Source organism: Crinia signifera, chromosome 19, assembly GCF_055691185.1.
Source record: "Crinia signifera chromosome 19, ASM5569118v1, whole genome shotgun sequence".
Lineage (NCBI taxonomy): Eukaryota > Metazoa > Chordata > Amphibia > Anura > Myobatrachidae > Crinia > Crinia signifera.
In genome coordinates this window covers 105,819,022-105,839,306 of record NC_139226.1, presented here as the reverse complement: position 1 = coordinate 105,839,306, position 20,285 = coordinate 105,819,022, and the positions used below count along the sequence as shown (strand labels likewise).

General features: G+C 41.8%; 1 protein-coding gene and 2 pseudogenes across 2 annotated transcripts in view; 2 read left to right on the top strand and 1 right to left on the bottom strand.

The window, feature by feature from the left end:
- Window positions 1-20,285, top strand: part of VPS13D (vacuolar protein sorting 13 homolog D) — a 252,545-nt gene that overhangs the window by 218,307 nt on the left and 13,953 nt on the right. The window lies entirely within an intron of this gene.
- Window positions 7,457-7,576, bottom strand: LOC146044357 (5S ribosomal RNA; annotated as a pseudogene).
- Window positions 14,184-14,303, top strand: LOC146044356 (5S ribosomal RNA; annotated as a pseudogene).

Genomic DNA, 20,285 nt, shown 5'->3' with positions numbered 1-20,285 from the left:
AGGAGCCAGAAAGAGCAAAATTCAGGATCACATCGGTACTGAACCGTTTCAAAGTCCCGGTACAACCATGCATTTTGCGATGTAAAAGGGGTATTGCTATAAATAAAAGGAAGTTGAAAATGACCGATAATCTCACAAATGCAGACACATTTGACTGCACATTCCTATACGTTCACCTGTAAGCTATTATGCAAAGTAATGACGTTCCATTTTGTTTCTTCCGCTAGGCGAGAGCCTGCTGGGATGGCGTTGTAGTGTCCCTTTGCCCTAGTATTGAACTCTAGTTTTCCGAAAATGTGCAGATACAGCAAAGTTGAACTAACAACCTTGCAAGTCACTGAAGCAGAGCTCCATTACCTCCTAAACAAAAGGAGGCCCGCGTGGGCCGGCCGCAGTCAAAAATTGCAGCTTTCGTGATTTGCTTTGTGATTTTTTTTTATATTATTATTATGTTTTTTTCAATGTAAAAAATTGTGTGTTGGGGGGGCACAACATAGGAAGGCAGAAGGCTCGCTTGAGGATGATCTGAAAAGAGAGTGTGTGTGTGTGGGGGGGGGGGTCACATTGATTGCGGTTTGGCCAGCTGCCAACCCCTGAGCCTGACCGGCAGTTGAACCATATCGTTAAGGCGTGTAATACAGCTCAAAACTTGTACTGCAGCCAATAAGTACACATCCAGAGGGCAAAAGTTTATAAAGAGTTGAGGCTGTGCTATTTAACCCTCTCACACAGCATGTAATGTACACTGCAGCTATTCATAAAAGGCATCTTTCAATAACAATTACCCTGAGCGCAGTGACAAGCATGTGTGTTCATTTTCCAAGTCTCAAGTGCTTATTTTTTTCTCTAGCTCTCCGTTGTATTGAGAAACGTTTTGTTGAAAAGCCAAACAACTTATTGCTCTATTCTGTTGCTTTCACGGACCCAGCGTTGAGAAACACATGTTTTTAGAATTATTTAAACTTCTCGCAATAATTATTCTTATTCCTTTGCGAAAGGTAGAACAAGCTGTCCGCGAAGGAGAAAACTATGCATTATGTACATGCAAATGAGTCTCACAGTGTGACTCCGATGTGGAACGAGCGCGCTGGGGGAACGCTTGAGCTTGTCTAGGGTTGATAGGCTGCATCCGCATAAGCTTTGCTTTCATTAAAAAAAATCTTTAATATTGTTGGGCAGATGTACTAAGCCGTGGAGAGGGAAAAGTACTGTACCAGCCAATCGGCTCCTTAGGTAGGTACACACTCTGGGCGATTTAAAAAAAAATAATATCACTCATCCTGGCCCTTCTGAGCGATATATTTGCAACTATAGCCCGGTGTGTACAGTATGCTACAAATGACAAATGATGACCTCCCCCAGTCGTTTGCATTCAACTCAATGGGGCAGATGTATGATGCTGCGTTATATGGGGAAGGGGACAATACTGTTTCTCCCCCATGTATGACGGGGTCGGTAAACAGTAAATGACATGCGCCCCTGTCCGTATTGCTGCTGCTATCTAAAAGATACCCATATGTTTGCATGCATGTATAATATTAACTTGAATACAAAACCAAATAATACAGGTTGATTATCCCTTATGCTCGACCCCAGAAGAATTTTGGATAACGGATTATTCCGTATTTTGGAATATTTTTATTTTTGAATGCGGTATCTTGCATTTATGTTGTATAAACACAACACATACAAAACACACAAATATATTTTATTTGCGCATTAAATAAGGTTTTAAAACATGAAACAAAATTTGTGTACTAGCTCAGGCACTAAATTTGAATGGCAAACAATCATGTCCTTGCACATATTTTGTGCCAGTTACATATCATATCCTCAGTAGTGATGGTGCAGATGTCCCCAGTAGTGCTGTTATAGATGTCCCCAGTGCTGTTACAGATGGGGTAGTTCCCATCCTTGCTGGAGTGTCGCCAGGACGTCCCCTCTGGCGACCCGCCAGCAGCCTCGCCAGCGAGTATACTGAGATGCGCGTGCGTCTCACGCGCACGCGCGTCTCAGTCTCCGTCGCTAGCGCGACGGAAACCCTGTCCGTCTCCGCCTCAGGGAGACGGACAGGGTTAGGGGGGGGGGTGCGGGCAGGCGGCGGGGACCCCGGGTTACCACCGGCAAGCCGGCGGGGACCCGGGGGAACGGATGGAAGCGCCGTCGGAAGGGGACGCGCGCGCCTCTCGTGCGCGCGCGTCCCCTTCTCGCCATCGCCATGGCGCTGGCGGCTGGCGACGCCAGCGCCATCCCCTGCCAGGATGAGACCTACCCCATCTGTACATGTTATTTCCCCAGTAGTGCTGTTACAGATGTCCCCAGTAGTGCTGTTACATGTTATTTCCCCAGTAGTGCCACTTACATATGTACACAGTAGTGCTTTTAGCAAAAAAAAATAAAAGTACATTTTGGAGACTATGGTTTTCGGAATAATTTGGATAACGGATATTTGGAAAAGGGATACTCAACCTGTGTTATAAAATAAAAATAAAAAAAGTTTGTCAAACTACAATTTTGACCTTTGTAAAGTATCTTTGATTATCAATAAATCATAACATATAGACCAAGCAAAGGGTAAAGAAGGAAGTGGGTGGGAAGACGGGCAACATTTAGTGCACTGGTAACAAGTGTAGGAAAAGGTATGTACCCTTGTGAAATTACGTTGGCTTAATGCAAATGATGAACTAAAAGGATCGCCAGGTTGCATAGAACGTGTTCACTTCATCATGACTAAAGCTGTCCATACACCTAAAGATTTAATTGTCAGATCTTTCTGGTTGGAACCAAAAAAAGCATGCTTGAAAAATCTAGTCCGGCAATAGCGATGTGCGAGACCGTGCATCGCTGTCGTTGGGGGGGCCATACACATGGAGCGATCCCTGCTTCATTCTAAGCAATGTAGTCAGATTGCTTAGAAATTGAGCTGTATATTTAATGTACGGTATTGCCAACTTGGCTGAACAAGGCAGTAATGTAGAAGGTTGGGAGTTTGATTGAAGATTGGATGTTGCCCATAGCAACCCATCTGAATCTACTTCTTATTTATTCAGCATCTTCTAGAAGATAATAAATAGAATCAGATTGGTTGCCCATAGCAACATCCCATCTTCAATAGAACTCCCATCTTACTAATTAAACCCCTCCATGTCTCTGCCCATCCCCTATGGCAGTGTCATGATCCCCCACTGTCAAATACTTTAACCCCCAACTTCCATAGCACTTTCATCAGCCCCCAGATTCCCCGCTATATATAAACCTTCCAAAATCCTGCTCTTATCTGGTCAGACAGGCAGCTCTGCTTCAGGCATTGTAGTGTGACGCGTTTCGCTCTTCTCCTCTAGGCCCGCCCCCAGTATAGCTATGGCACTGGTTGTAGGTTTATATTTCATAGTGATTAGTTCTGATGTGGCTTTTTGTGCCACCTTGTGAGGCGTGCGCCACTTATCACCACCGCGAGTGCTGCGTAGACTGCGCTGCCTATAAGCTCTGATAATTGGGATTTCATTACTTTACATTATTTGTGAAAGAAACAAGATAGTTCAGCGCTTCTAGAGTTCCCCTTTAGAGAATGTCTTAACACCCTATGTGTAGGTGTAATAAATTAAAGTCACCATCCATCCAATGAAACAACGGTGCAGGGGTCCTTTAAGGATTGCCTCTGTTAGTAAAGTAGCAATTGTATTGGTCATTTTCCTCCTCCAATATTGTCAAGCAGATTACACATATGGAGAAAAGAGAAACAAAATATAGTGCATAACGTTTAACGTCTCTCTTCTGCACGGATCACTAGCCCCCATTCACTATTACAAGACTTTCATCGGGCTGCTCCCATCCTATGGAATACCCTTCCACGCACAATAAGACACTCCACTAGCCTCCAAACTTTCAAGCGTTCCCTGAAAACTCACCTCTTCAGGCAAGCCTATCATATTTAAGTTTCACACGCATAACCCTCTGAGGCACTTATGTATTATATAGCTTCCCTTCTGGACTTGTAACTTGGTGGGACTGCTATGCTATTACTGGTGCCTGTCCTTGTGTTTCCCTCCTATATCCCTATAGATTGTAAGCTTGCAGCAGGGCCCTCTAACCTCCAAGTCTGTCTGTTGTTACCCAGTTTGTTTTATCACTGTCTACTATTGTAAAGCTCAACGGAATCTGCTGCGCTATATAAGAAACTGAAAATAAATAAATAAATAACAAAGAATTTAAAAAAAAGGTTTGCACTTTTGCATGGATTTAAAAAGCATAAAAACAAATTACTTTACATTACTTACTATTCCGCTTTAAATATCTCAGTTTGTCATTTCCCCTCGGCAATAAACATGTACATATTGTAAACAGACATGAGTCTCTTTTTATTTGAGAGAGGCTGCTTTTGCTCCCTCTGAAATTCAATGACTCAACAGGCTTAGGGATAAGAGGTCAAATGTGCCTTTGTTGAATAACAGGGTTTAATTGCCAGAAACAATAGCTAAACATGTCAAGTGGATTAAAGTGCAACAAGATTCAACGCTCTAGGGAGCTCGTTGTGAATCAACCACTTTACTGTGTATTGCGGAGAGGGAGCGCAGATGTATGCTAAACACTGTGTAACTATGCCTGCAATAGCCAGGACTGCTGCTGACAACTGTCCACAAACAAGGTGGAGATTGTGCTGCTCTTTGTGGCCAATTAATGGGAAATGCATGGAGAAATGATATAGGGTTTATTTATTTTTTTTACAAAACAAGATTAATGTTCACTGTTTATTTCATTAAAAGGTACTTGTTTCCTATCTGGGCGCCCACTAAGTTAATTGCGCACCATGCTATTCTCCGTAGAGAAATCGGATCGCATCGCATCGTACACATACACGATATTGAACGATGCGATGCGATGCGATCCGATTCGATTTCCCATAGGAAACAATGTTAAATGGCTCAATTTAGCCAAATTATCATAGGAACAATAGTAAATGGGCCAAAAACACCCCTGAACATTGAAATGTCCCCCCAAAAGTAGTTGACGCCACCCCGCCATCAACGTGAACCCGAAGCGTGGCGAGCGCAGCGAGCCCGCGAGGGGCGGCGGTACGCGTCCTCCGACCTTTTCATGCCCTACTATCCACGTCGGCGTGGAGTGAGAATAGAATAGTGTGGCGAGCGCAGCGAGCCACCGAGCCCGAAGCGTGGCGAGCGCAGCGAGCCCCGCGAGGGGACGCGGATACCTTCACAGGTAAACGCGTCCCTTCGCGGGCTTCCCAGGTGTCCGCGTCGCCCGCGAGGGGACGCGTATAACTGTGAAGGTATCCGCGTCCCCTCGCGGGGCTCGCTGCGCTCGCCACGCTTCGGGCTCGGTGGCTCGCTGCGCTCGCCACACTATTCTATTCTCACTCCACGCCGACGTGGATAGTAGGGCATGAAAAGGTCGGAGGACGCGTACCGCCGCCCCTCGCGGGCTCGCTGCGCTCGCCACGCTTCGGGTTCACGTTGATGGCGGGGTGGCGTAAACTACTTTTGGGGGGACATTTCAATGTTCAGGGGGGTTTTTGGCCCATTTACTATTGTTCCTATGAGAATTTGGCTAAATTGAGCCATTTCACATTGTTTCCTATGGGAAATCGAATCGGATCGCATCGCATCGCATCGTTCAATATCGTGTATGTGTACGATGCGATGCGATCCGATTTCATTACGGTGCCGTACGTAGAAAACCTGGGCGCCCAGATAGGAAACAAGTACCCATTAAAAGTTAAGAAACCGCAAGTCTTTGTGTATCTTGTACACTTAGCACTTTTATTGCGATGCACCATATTATTTCCTTTTATGTAAAAGAATTCTGTTTGATCATCCTGGAAATTATAACCAAGATAATTTAATCTATTATATATATATATATATATATATATATATATATATATATATATATATATATATATATATATATATATATATATATATATATATATATGAAAGGTAGGAATAGAGGAAACAGCGACAATAAATACCTATGTACTAGAAAGCTCTTTATAATAAAAAAGTTTTATTTGATACAAAAAGTGCACAATAGCACCAAAAAAGGGGGAAACAGGCAATAATACAAATACAAGTTCTATAGAAAAAACAGTAGAGAATTAGTAAAATGCGGCAATGTTGCTAAAAAGCCTACACTTGATGAGTGCTAAAAAATGGAGGAGGGGAATTTTTATGCTAAAAAAATTTTTTAAAAATTTTTTTTCCCATAAATAATATACACTTTAAAAAGTCTAAAAAGTGAATAACTTAACTTAGTGGAGGAGTCAGCAGGCACTGCCCAACGCGTTTCGTCTTAGAAGACTTCTTCAAGGGGTGAGGGGGAGATGTGTATGGGGCTCTATTTATACTAGTGTGCCTAGTGCACATGGTGATGAGGTCACATCCTGTAGGATGTGGCCTCCGTTTTCATGATTAAGTGTATCAAACGGAAATTTAACCTCTTAATATAGTTGCTAGGGAGATTATCTGCCCATTTGCTTATAATTACAAAAACCGCGGAATAAACATAAGAAATATAAAAGAAATAAGACATAGTGCTTAATTGGGGGATGCGTGTCCCCACTTCCGGTGGGCGGACGTCACTTCCGCCCCGTTTCCTGTGTGGGAATAGTTCATTTCACTGGGCGTCTTCCGCCCTTCTTCAGCGGATGTGCTGTTCTGCCACACTTCTGGTCTGGAGCGCTGTACACGGATTGGCTGTGGCGGCTGTCATTCAGATTCGCAGTTGTGATGCACGCTGTTTCAGCTCTGACATAGTTTTTGTCTCTGTTCGGCGGCCATTTTTCCGGGGACTTTTAGGGTTTTTTTGCATTGAGAAGCAGCCATCTTAGTGGGTTCTTTATGCGGACATTTAAGTTCACTGAGTTTTGTTCATACTTTCGTTTTATATCGATTTCGTATGGTACATGAAAATATAAGATGTATAAAGTTAGTATTTGTACTTCGGACATTTGCACAAGTTAATTTCATATGACTTTGTAGCGATATTTATAACCATAATATATACCAATATTAATAGCGGTATATAGCAGCAGCATTGTACACAGAAATTTTTATACATAATTATAACAGTATTTGATGTAAATAAATAGATAAAAAATATATTTATATATATAGCAGCGAGTTAAAATGACAGAGTGTTTAATAAATTATAGTGAGTGATAGAGAGGAGATATTACATATAAATATATATATAATGGGAGGTGCTTATAAATGACTCTGGTGTGAGTGGACCAGGTGATTAAACTTAATTTTAAAGTTTGATAAGTGTCTATATATGACTATTTGTTTTGTAAGATATCTATCCGTGAGAGAGATCGGTGGTTTAGATAATGAGTGACAGGTATAAAGGTGAAATATATAAAGAGGTGAGCAAAAATGTGTGTGAACTGAGCCTTGGTACTTTCATTTTGTCCTTATCTCGAGGTTCCTTATTTCTTTCATTACAGTACCTATTCTTCTCAGGTAGTCTCCTGTCCTGATACTGGACAGGCCCAAACACTGCTTGGCTGCCAAGATCGAACGAGATTGGGCATTGCCAGTGTGGTATGACTGTAATCTCTTTTGATTCTGGAATCCTCTCGGACTTGGGTACCTATTTGCTCAGAGAGTGACCATGGTGTATAGAAGGATGATAAAGAGGAAAAAAGGGGGGGGGATGGAGTGGGGTGTGGTGTGCGTGTGTGGAAGGGTTAAGGTTCAAGGGAAGGTTACAGAACCTTTACAGGAACGGGGCAATTTCGTATCCCTCATTTAGACCATTGGGGTGTAGTGTCTGGAGCTGAAATATCCAATACATCTCCCTTTGGGAAAGTTTCTTTGCCAGATCGCCTCCTCTTTCTCCCAGCTGGACATGCTCAATCGCTTTGAATGTCATATCTTCCGGGTTGGATTTGTGGGTTGCTAAAAAATGTCTGGGAACAGCATGGTTGTCAAGTTTGTTTTTGATGCTCCTTACGTGCTCTTGAATCCTGATTTTTAGGGGGCGTTTGGTTTTCCCTAGGTATTTCTTTCCACACGTACATTCCAGTAGGTATATAACGGAGGTAGAGTTGCAATTCATAAAATCCTTAATCTGGAATTCATTCTTGTCCCCAATGTCTGTGAATTGTTTTCTGTTAGGATGGAGGTATTTGCAGATCACACATTTCCCGCATTTATAGGATCCTTTACATTTGGGTAATTTTGAGGAGGGCTTAGATGTTTTCAGCATACTGGGTGCTAGTAGGTCTTTTAGGTTTTTCGATTTCCTGTAGACAATGTCCGGTCTTGGGGGTAGGATTTCTTTAAGGATTGGGTCCATCAATAGGATCCCCCAATGGTTTTGTATGGATTTTCTGATTGTGTTTTCGTGTCGATTGTAAGTAGTAATGAATGCTACCGATTCTCTCTTGTCCTCTTCCTTGGTTTTGTATGTCAACAGTGACGTGCGGCTCGTGTTCCTTGTCTTTTCTGCTGCTTTTTCTATGAGGCCCGCTGGGTATTCTTTTTCCATGAAACGCTGACCATAAAGGGTAAGTTGTTCTTCCAGATCTTCCTGTTTACTGCAGTTGCGTTTAATTCTGTGGAATTGAGAATATGGGATGTTTTCTTTCCATCTCTTCAAATGATTACTTTTATGGTGTAAGTAACTATTTTTGTCTACACTTTTTACGAAGTTCTTGGTTATAACTTTGTTGTTCTCGTGCGTCAGGATCAGGTCCAGGAATTCTATGGATTCTTGCTGTATATTGGAAGTAAATTTCAAGTTCAAATCGTTGCTGTCCAGCTTTTTAAAAAATTCTTCGAATTGTGCGTTTGTTCCATCCCAAATAATTAGAATATCGTCTATATACCTTTTGTATAGTATTATAGCACTTTTAAAAGCTTGGTTATTGTAGATATAAAGGTTCTCCCAGTGTCCCATAAAAAGATTTGCGAAGCTGGGCGCAAATATAGTCCCCATTGCAGTTCCGCATTGTTGCAAATAAAATTGGTCTTGAAATTTAAAATAATTGTGGTGCAGAATAAAAAACATTACATCGCAGATAAAATTTGTGTGTTCTGGTAAAAGTGAGGCGTCTTCTTCCAAGTATTTTTTGCAGGCTTCCACTCCTTTGTGATGTTCAATACAAGTATACAGTGACTGGACATCTATAGTGACCCATTTGTAGGTCTCCTTCCATTCGAAGTCTTCTATAGTGTTCAGTACTGCTGTTGTGTCCTTTAGATACGAGGGTAGGCATTTCACATGTTTATTTAGAAAAATGTCCACATACTGGGACAAATTGGAGGTTAATGAGTCAATACCAGCCACAATGGGTCTTCCGGGTGGGTTGGTCATGCACTTGTGGACCTTTGGTAAAAAGTAAAAGATTGGGGTAATGGGGTCTGATCTTAATAAATATTGATATTCATCTTTTGTTAAAATGTTGGTCCTGAGTCCTTGTAGCAGAAGAGTGCGTAATTCTTCTATGTATGTGTCTTTTGGGTCGTTCATGAGTCTACTGTATGATTTCTCATCTGACAGGAGCCTCTCAGCCACTTTTACATAGGCTTCTCTGTCCATTAAGACCATACCCCCCCCCCCTTTGTCAGCAGGTTTTAGTACTACTTCTTTGTCTTTCTGTAGTTTCTTTAGTGCTTCTCTTTCAGAATTCGTCAGGTTCTTTGTTTTTACTGGTGCTTGTTCTGTGTCACATAGGTTCTTTTTTACCAGATCATAGAAAATGTTGATGTTTGACCCCTTTGACTCGATTTTGTAATATTTCGATGTTGGTTTTAGACCTGATTTCGATCTATTTTCAAAGTTCGATGTTATAGCATCTTCTTTCCTCAGGAAATGCCTCTTTAGTGTTAGTTTTCGAATAAACTTGTTTAGGTCGATGTACGTCTCAAACCTGTTCATGTTACTAGTGGGTGCAAAAGAGAGTCCCTTCCCCAGGAGGGAGACCTCTGGGGCTGTGAGTTCATGTTTTGATAGGTTGAAAATGCCTTTGTTGGTTGCCATTTTTGCGATGTCCTGCTTCGTTATGCCGCTCTTTTTTTGGGATCTCTGCCTCCCGCTGCCTCGTTTTCCTCTTCGTCTGGCAGTCTTCTTTTTAAGGGGGAAGCTTGTTTTACGTTTTCCTCCAAGACCACTCTCCAATCTTCCTTCCTTCTTGTTCCCGTGCTCTGGGACAAAAAAGAAGAAGAAGAAGATGATGATGATGCGGCGTGTATTTCTTGTTCTCCATTTGATCTTAGCCTTTGCAGCGCTGTGAATCTGTTACTGGTCCTTATTGGTACATTATTGGGTGAGTCATAGCTTTTCCGTCTTATTGATGTTTTCTTTTGTACAGTTTGTTTCCATTTGTTTCTGTTGTCGTGAGGTGTTGCGTTTTCATGGTTGTTAAACCTACTCCAGTTCTTGACTTTGCCATGGTCATAGTCTGTCTTATCCCTCAGGAATTTTTTCTCTTTGCCTTTGATGACATCCTCCTCTATTCTCTCTAGTTTCTTGTTTAGGACTTTTTCATTTATTCTATAGTCCTCTGTGTCCTTGTATGTTTCCAACACTCCTTCCTGTGTTTTGATGCTGAGTTCCAATTCTGCCAAGGTTTTCTTCTTCTCTTCAATCAGTAACTGCATCAAACTCAAGGAACATGTATGAAGGGTGGCATCCCATTTCTCCATAAATGGGGAGTCTTGATTTCCAAAGGTGGGTTGTTTTTGGATCCTCAGACCTCTTGGGATCCTATTCACTGAAATATAATGTTGGAGTCCTTGTATATCCCACCAGGTTTTTACCTCCTTTGTGAGTGTTTTTTCTATAGCCCAGAATAAATCATCATAAATATGTTTAGGAATAATGAACGCACCACAAAAAGAGACATGCTGTGCAAAACAATCTTCAATGAGAGTAAACAGACAAACGATACCGGACCATCACAAGACCTAGATGATTTATTCTGGGCTATAGAAAAAACACTCACAAAGGAGGTAAAAACCTGGTGGGATATACAAGGACTCCAACATTATATTTCAGTGAATAGGATCCCAAGAGGTCTGAGGATCCAAAAACAACCCACCTTTGGAAATCAAGACTCCCCATTTATGGAGAAATGGGATGCCACCCTTCATACATGTTCCTTGAGTTTGATGCAGTTACTGATTGAAGAGAAGAAGAAAACCTTGGCAGAATTGGAACTCAGCATCAAAACACAGGAAGGAGTGTTGGAAACATACAAGGACACAGAGGACTATAGAATAAATGAAAAAGTCCTAAACAAGAAACTAGAGAGAATAGAGGAGGATGTCATCAAAGGCAAAGAGAAAAAATTCCTGAGGGATAAGACAGACTATGACCATGGCAAAGTCAAGAACTGGAGTAGGTTTAACAACCATGAAAACGCAACACCTCACGACAACAGAAACAAATGGAAACAAACTGTACAAAAGAAAACATCAATAAGACGGAAAAGCTATGACTCACCCAATAATGTACCAATAAGGACCAGTAACAGATTCACAGCGCTGCAAAGGCTAAGATCAAATGGAGAACAAGAAATACACGCCGCATCATCATCATCTTCTTCTTCTTCTTTTTTGTCCCAGAGCACGGGAACAAGAAGGAAGGAAGATTGGAGAGTGGTCTTGGAGGAAAACGTAAAACAAGCTTCCCCCTTAAAAAGAAGACTGCCAGACGAAGAGGAAAACGAGGCAGCGGGAGGCAGAGATCCCAAAAAAAGAGCGGCATAACGAAGCAGGACATCGCAAAAATGGCAACCAACAAAGGCATTTTCAACCTATCAAAACATGAACTCACAGCCCCAGAGGTCTCCCTCCTGGGGAAGGGACTCTCTTTTGCACCCACTAGTAACATGAACAGGTTTGAGACGTACATCGACCTAAACAAGTTTATTCGAAAACTAACACTAAAGAGGCATTTCCTGAGGAAAGAAGATGCTATAACATCGAACTTTGAAAATAGATCGAAATCAGGTCTAAAACCAACATCGAAATATTACCCAATCGAGTCAAAGGGGTCAAACATCAACATTTTCTATGATCTGGTAAAAAAGGACCTATGTGACACAGAACAAGCACCAGTAAAAACAAAGAACCTGACGAATTCTGAAAGAGAAGCACTAAAGAAACTACAGAAAGACAAAGAAGTAGTACTAAAACCTGCTGACAAAGGGGGGGGGTATGGTCTTAATGGACAGAGAAGCCTATGTAAAAGAGGCTGAGAGGCTCCTGTCAGATGAGAAATCATACAGTAGACTCATGAACGACCCAAAAGACACATACATAGAAGAATTACGCACTCTTCTGCTACAAGGACTCAGGACCAACATTTTAACAAAAGATGAATATCAATATTTATTAAGATCAGACCCCATTACCCCAATCTTTTACTTTTTACCAAAGGTCCACAAGTGCATGACCAACCCACCCGGAAGACCCATTGTGGCTGGTATTGACTCATTAACCTCCAATTTGTCCCAGTATGTGGACATTTTTCTAAATAAACATGTGAAATGCCTACCCTCGTATCTAAAGGACACAACAGCAGTACTGAACACTATAGAAGACTTCGAATGGAAGGAGACCTACAAATGGGTCACTATAGATGTCCAGTCACTGTATACTTGTATTGAACATCACGAAGGAGTGGAAGCCTGCAAAAAATACTTGGAAGAAGACGCCTCACTTTTACCAGAACACACAAATTTTATCTGCGATGTAATGTTTTTTATTCTGCACCACAATTATTTTAAATTTCAAGACCAATTTTATTTGCAACAATGCGGAACTGCAATGGGGACTATATTTGCGCCCAGCTTCGCAAATCTTTTTATGGGACACTGGGAGAACCTTTATATCTACAATAACCAAGCTTTTAAAAGTGCTATAATACTATACAAAAGGTATATAGACGATATTCTAATTATTTGGGATGGAACAAACGCACAATTCGAAGAATTTTTTAAAAAGCTGGACAGCAACGATTTGAACTTGAAATTTACTTCCAATATACAGCAAGAATCCATAGAATTCCTGGACCTGATCCTGACGCACGAGAACAACAAAGTTATAACCAAGAACTTCGTAAAAAGTGTAGACAAAAATAGTTACTTACACCATAAAAGTAATCATTTGAAGAGATGGAAAGAAAACATCCCATATTCTCAATTCCACAGAATTAAACGCAACTGCAGTAAACAGGAAGATCTGGAAGAACAACTTACCCTTTATGGTCAGCGTTTCATGGAAAAAGAATACCCAGCGGGCCTCATAGAAAAAGCAGCAGAAAAGACAAGGAACACGAGCCGCACGTCACTGTTGACATACAAAACCAAGGAAGAGGACAAGAGAGAATCGGTAGCATTCATTACTACTTACAATCGACACGAAAACACAATCAGAAAATCTATACAAAACCATTGGGGGATCCTATTGATGGACCCAATCCTTAAAGAAATCCTACCCCCAAGACCGGACATTGTCTACAGGAAATCGAAAAACCTAAAAGACCTACTAGCACCCAGTATGCTGAAAACATCTAAGCCCTCCTCAAAATTACCCAAATGTAAAGGATCCTATAAATGCGGGAAATGTGTGATCTGCAAATACCTCCATCCTAACAGAAAACAATTCACAGACATTGGGGACAAGAATGAATTCCAGATTAAGGATTTTATGAATTGCAACTCTACCTCCGTTATATACCTACTGGAATGTACGTGTGGAAAGAAATACGTAGGGAAAACCAAACGCCCCCTAAAAATCAGGATTCAAGAGCACGTAAGGAGCATCAAAAACAAACTTGACAACCATGCTGTTCCCAGACATTTTTTAGCAACCCACAAATCCAACCCGGAAGATATGACATTCAAAGCGATTGAGCATGTCCAGCTGGGAGAAAGAGGAGGCGATCTGGCAAAGAAACTTTCCCAAAGGGAGATGTATTGGATATTTCAGCTCCAGACACTACACCCCAATGGTCTAAATGAGGGATACGAAATTGCCCCGTTCCTGTAAAGGTTCTGTAACCTTCCCTTGAACCTTAACCCTTCCACACACGCACACCACACCCCACTCCATCCCCCCCCCCTTTTTTCCTCTTTATCATCCTTCTATACACCATGGTCACTCTCTGAGCAAATAGGTACCCAAGTCCGAGAGGATTCCAGAATCAAAAGAGATTACAGTCATACCACACTGGCAATGCCCAATCTCGTTCGATCTTGGCAGCCAAGCAGTGTTTGGGCCTGTCCAGTATCAGGACAGGAGACTACCTGAGAAGAATAGGTACTGTAATGAAAGAAATAAGGAACCTCGAGATAAGGACAAAATGAAAGTACCAAGGCTCAGTTCACACACATTTTTGCTCACCTCTTTATATATTTCACCTTTATACCTGTCACTCATTATCTAAACCACCGATCTCTCTCACGGATAGATATCTTACAAAACAAAAGTCATATATAGACACTTATCAAACTTTAAAATTAAGTTTAATCACCTGGTCCACTCACACCAGAGTCATTTATAAGCACCTCCCATTATATATATATTTATATGTAATATCTCCTCTCTATCACTCACTATAATTTATTAAACACTCTGTCATTTTAACTCGCTGCTATATATATAAATATATTTTTTATCTATTTATTTACATCAAATACTGTTATAATTATGTATAAAAATTTCTGTGTACAATGCTGCTGCTATATACCGCTATTAATATTGGTATATATTATGGTTATAAATATCGCTACAAAGTCATATGAAATTAACTTGTGCAAATGTCCGAAGTACAAATACTAACTTTATACATCTTATATTTTCATGTACCATACGAAATCGATATAAAACGAAAGTATGAACAAAACTCAGTGAACTTAAATGTCCGCATAAAGAACCCACTAAGATGGCTGCTTCTCAATGCAAAAAAACCCTAAAAGTCCCCGGAAAAATGGCCGCCGAACAGAGACAAAAACTATGTCAGAGCTGAAACAGCGTGCATCACAACTGCGAATCTGAATGACAGCCGCCACAGCCAACCCGTGTACAGCGCTCCAGACCAGAAGTGTGGCAGAACAGCACATCCGCTGAAGAAGGGCGGAAGACGCCCAGTGAAATGAACTATTCCCACACAGGAAACGGGGCGGAAGTGACGTCCGCCCACCGGAAGTGGGGACACGCATCCCCCAATTAAGCACTATGTCTTATTTCTTTTATATTTCTTATGTTTATTCCGCGGTTTTTGTAATTATAAGCAAATGGGCAGATAATCTCCCTAGCAACTATATTAAGAGGTTAAATTTCCGTTTGATACACTTAATCATGAAAACGGAGGCCACATCCTACAGGATGTGACCTCATCACCATGTGCACTAGGCACACTAGTATAAATAGAGCCCCATACACATCTCCCCCTCACCCCTTGAAGAAGTCTTCTAAGACGAAACGCGTTGGGCAGTGCCTGCTGACTCCTCCACTAAGTTAAGTTATTCACTTTTTAGACTTTTTAAAGTGTATATTATTTATGGGAAAAAAAAATTTTAAAAAATTTTTTTAGCATAAAAATTCCCCTCCTCCATTTTTTAGCACTCATCAAGTGTAGGCTTTTTAGCAACATTGCCGCATTTTACTAATTCTCTACTGTTTTTTCTATAGAACTTGTATTTGTATTATTGCCTGTTTCCCCCTTTTTTGGTGCTATTGTGCACTTTTTGTATCAAATAAAACTTTTTTATTATAAAGAGCTTTCTAGTACATAGGTATTTATTGTCGCTGTTTCCTCTATTCCTACCTTTCGTAAATTTCTATTGTGACACCCCTTACCAAGGTGTCCTTTTTTAGAGGCTAGCTGACTTCCCTTTGTTTTTTAACAAGGGGTACCAGTGTACATTAAAAACTGTATTACATTGGGACAGTCTGAGGACACAAGTGGCGCCATACATCTTTTTCTTCCCCATATATATATATATATATATATATATATATATATATATATATATATATATATATATATATATATATATATATATATCACACATTTTGTACACCTTGAAAAAGGGGCAGTTTGGAGCCCCGAAACATCGGAATAATAAACCACTCTTTTTGACACCGTTAAAAACCCTGTCGAGTGCCACTGCTTGCTTGTCAGCTGCTTTCTATATACACACATATATATATTAGTGTTCATTCTATCACTCGCCATCTTTGAAAACCCATGCAGTTCCTCTTCCCTGGCTGGGGTGTCGCTGTCTGCTGTAGTGTTTTTATCACAGTGTGGTCTGTATATCAGCACTGATATGCAAAACAGACCTGTGCTAGAAACACCACAGCAGCCAGCGACACCCCAGGAAGGGAAGAGGTACTGCATGGATTCTCAAAGTTGGGAGATGCTAGAATGAACTATATATATATATATATATATATATATATATATATATATATATATATATATTTTCAATCTGCGATTCGAACTGCTGGAGCGTCCCGACAGTTGGAATCCCAGGCAGTTTTCCTCTGACATAACAATATCTCAACAGTCGGAATTCAATGTTCCAAGTGTCGGAAAGTCAGTGGATCGACGAAAACGGCTGTGCATTGTCAAAAACCGGCTGTGAATTCGACAATCCTTGGCCGTTTTAGGGACGACCATTGGCTAATGATCATCAGCTGACAGTAACAATTTGCTGCAATTTCTGCACAAGGCTACAAAGCTGTAGGCCAACAGACCAGCCCTGCATCTCCCTATAATTTTATAGCCAATAAAGCCTCATACACACTAGCCAATACCCGCTGATGCTGATTCGCAGGCAGGGAGGGAGGAAGAAAGGGCGCATGGCCTCGTTCAAAAAGGTTGTCACTCATCTGTACATATTCAGAGGAGGGGGGGGGGGTCAATAATGATGCGTAGGAGAGCGATCATTAACAATATTGAGTGCACACACTAGTCGATATTGTAAAAGATATCGCACAGAAGGACCTTTCTGAACAATCCCCTAGTGCAGTGATGGCTAACCTTGACACTCCAGCTGTTGTTGAACTACACATCCCAGCATGCTGTGCTTCAGTTTTTCTTTTTGTCCTGCTAAAACTGATGAAGGGCATGCTGGGATGTGTAGTTCAATAACAGCTGGAGTGTCAAGGTTAGCCATCACTGCCCTAGTGTGTTAAACTTAATGTTAAAATGTTATAGCCTAGTGGTTCGCAAACTTTTTGGAATCACGGCGCCCAGGAGTATAATAATTATTTTCACAGCAATCCAAGGTCAAAGGTTTCTCATTGAGAGAGCCATAAAAAAATATTAAGTTAATTGTGTTTATATCTCATCCTTCGGGTCAGATATGTAGTAATGGACAATTTGCCTATTACATTGGCCATAAATAATTTGAAATTGTGAAGTACCACCCATCCAGGGCACCCTTACAAGCCCCCCAGGGTGCCATGGCGCACAGTTTGGGAACCACTTTTATAGTCTACCAAGTTTATGCCAGTTTCTTAGTTTGGTACTTGTGTAGTTTCACGGCGCCACCGCGCGCACAGTCTGTGTTTGAAACTTGTCAGCTTGCCAGACTCTGTTTAACTGTGCGCGTGCCGCTCTAGATGTTCTCAACGCAGCACGTGCCTGCTTTACATATGTAATCTACGGTACCACAGTGACCTGTCAGCGCTGGGCAGCATGCGCTGCTGCAGCCCAGCACTACGCTGATAACGTAGATTACATATGTAAAGCAGGCACGCGCTGCGCTGAGAACATCTAGAGCGGCACGCGAAGTTAAACAGATTCTGGCAAGCTGCCAAGTTTCAAACACAGACTGTGTGCACGGTGGCGCCGTGAAACTACACAAGTACCCTTAGTTTTTTAGGGTTTTAAAAAATTGTGATTTATGGATTTAGCAGTTAACACTAATAGGGGTATTCACTTTTCTCCTTTTTTTATCTGGAGAATGGGGATTGGCCCTATTCAATTGGAGGGACGATTTTTTTTCCTACGGAAAAAATTAGTAAGTGGCAAAAAACACCTGGATCAGCAATTTACTGCCAATCCATGTGTTTTTAGGCACTTTGTTGGCAAAATAGAGGTTGTTTTCGCCGTTTATTTTGCTAAAATAAAAATAGACGTGAAAAACCATTGCCGAAAAATGCCTTCAATAGTGGCAAGAACATCCACAATTGAATAGTCGGGGATCGGATTAGTAATTGAATATCCGTAACATCGTTCTTTGGACGTGGTTATGGGTTTGGATAGCTTGTGTGTTGTGCCTTCCATGTGTTCAGTACCTTATCTGTTCTAGCCTCTCACTTATTGGTTTTAGTTTTACATTAATATTTGTATATTGAATATAGATGCCATCTTTGGGATTTTCCTATACAGGAGACCTCTATTAGTGGAGATGCAGCTGCTCACTATGGGGGTCAGGTTCCTCTTCATCCTGCCTATTTCATTATGGAGAAGTTGCGATGCGTGAGGGTGATCTACTTGATTCCTAACCTGGATGCCGGCCCACCATTTGCAAGGCGCGTTCCATCGCACAGAATACGAATGGATGTTTCACATAAACACCCATTCGCATGCCACTGGGACCTTCCCATATCTTTTGCCGATCGTCGAAAGATGTGGAAGGTGCACTCATATGTAAGGTTGCTCTGCGCGTGGACGCTTGGAGAGGAAGTGGGCGGGCGCCCCCACATGTCCGTCATGGCTGTATTAGCATGAAAACACCCAACGCAGGGCATTCCCATATGCTAATGGCACAGCCCGCTGCCCCAAGCCCCTGCCCTCCGACCACAAGGATGGGTCCATGCACCCAGCGAACAGCATGGGCATTCAAAAAACATTGCCCCTGTGCGAACGCATATGGGCTTGCGAATGGACCTGATTAAGGTCATCTGTGTTGTCATGGTAGCAGCTCTCAGGAGAATAAGCTGCAAGTAACGACTCCAATGGCGACAGCATCACCTTCCTGTCTGTATATTCCTTTTTAGATGGCCAAATAAAGGTGAAAGAGTGCTGTCATCCCCATTTAATACAGTAACAAGCCATGCAGCCTGAACAATAGTCTTTGTGAAGAACAATGCTGCTGACCTTTGCAGTTACTGTACCCACAACATGACCCCTGGAATATTTCCTATAAATGTGTAGCTGTCAATGAGGACGCTTCATGTGGATGACGGAAGATACAGTGGGGCAGATGTATTAACCAGCAGTAAGTGCGGAAATGTACTCAATTCGAGTTAACTGAGGGGGCAGGGGGCTGTCCCCTGCAATCTCCCCCAGTAATTAGCAGCCGGGGCGATGTTCTAACAGCTGCCCAGGCGTTAAATCGCCCCAGCCTCTTTCGCCAGCTCAGGGCAAGTGCTGTCCTAACCCGCACCGACAATGCTGAGGCTCCGGGCTGCACTGGAGATCTCGCGGTAATAGCAAGATGCTCATTAGAGCAGGCCGGGGGAAAAGGGAGATCGCGCATGCACAGGGACGCTGGAGCCGCCGATAAGGAGAGCCATTAATGCTGCGCACAACGGCTCCACTTATCGGCTGGGGGTGGGGTAATACATTCGGCCGCAATGGGTGCCCGCTTCTCCACGTTATTTGGGAGAAGCGGGACCCGTTATTTTAAAAATCTGTCACCCTATTTGTTGCTTCAGAATCCTCCCCCCCTGATGCAACTATATTTATTTATCAGGTACTTGAACTAAATTGCCTTATTTACTTGTCTTTTCACTCATTTATGTATTGTTAGGTGCTGCGTAAACCTCGTGGCACCATATAAATAAACTATTATAATAATAATGATAAAGCTTTTACAAATGATGTGGTGATGTTGCCCAAAGCAACCAATCAGATTCTGTTTATCATTTTTCTGTTGCATCCAAGAAAATGGACAACGAATCCGATTTGGTTGCTACGAGCAACAGCACCTCTTTCTATTTTCAGAAGCTGTAGTAAATGTACCCCTTTGTGCTGAGCTCTCCTCTACTGCAGCAGATGCCAAGCTGCAATCTCTGGTCTCTGCGGAGCGGCTGATTAGTGACAAGCTGACTGTAAAGGCTGTTAAAATGGAAATTTCCAGATAAGCGTCCATTAATTTGTCAAGCATATCACACAGACACATACTTTATCCTTCTTTAAAGCAACACTTTTGCTTTTAATCATTAAAGGTTGAATAACAATGAAAGGCGAGTCAATTAGACAGGCCCACATGCTACATTTTACTGTAACATGATAATGAGGTCAAAGAAATAAAAAGGGAATATTTGACATTAATTTATTCCTTCTTTCTC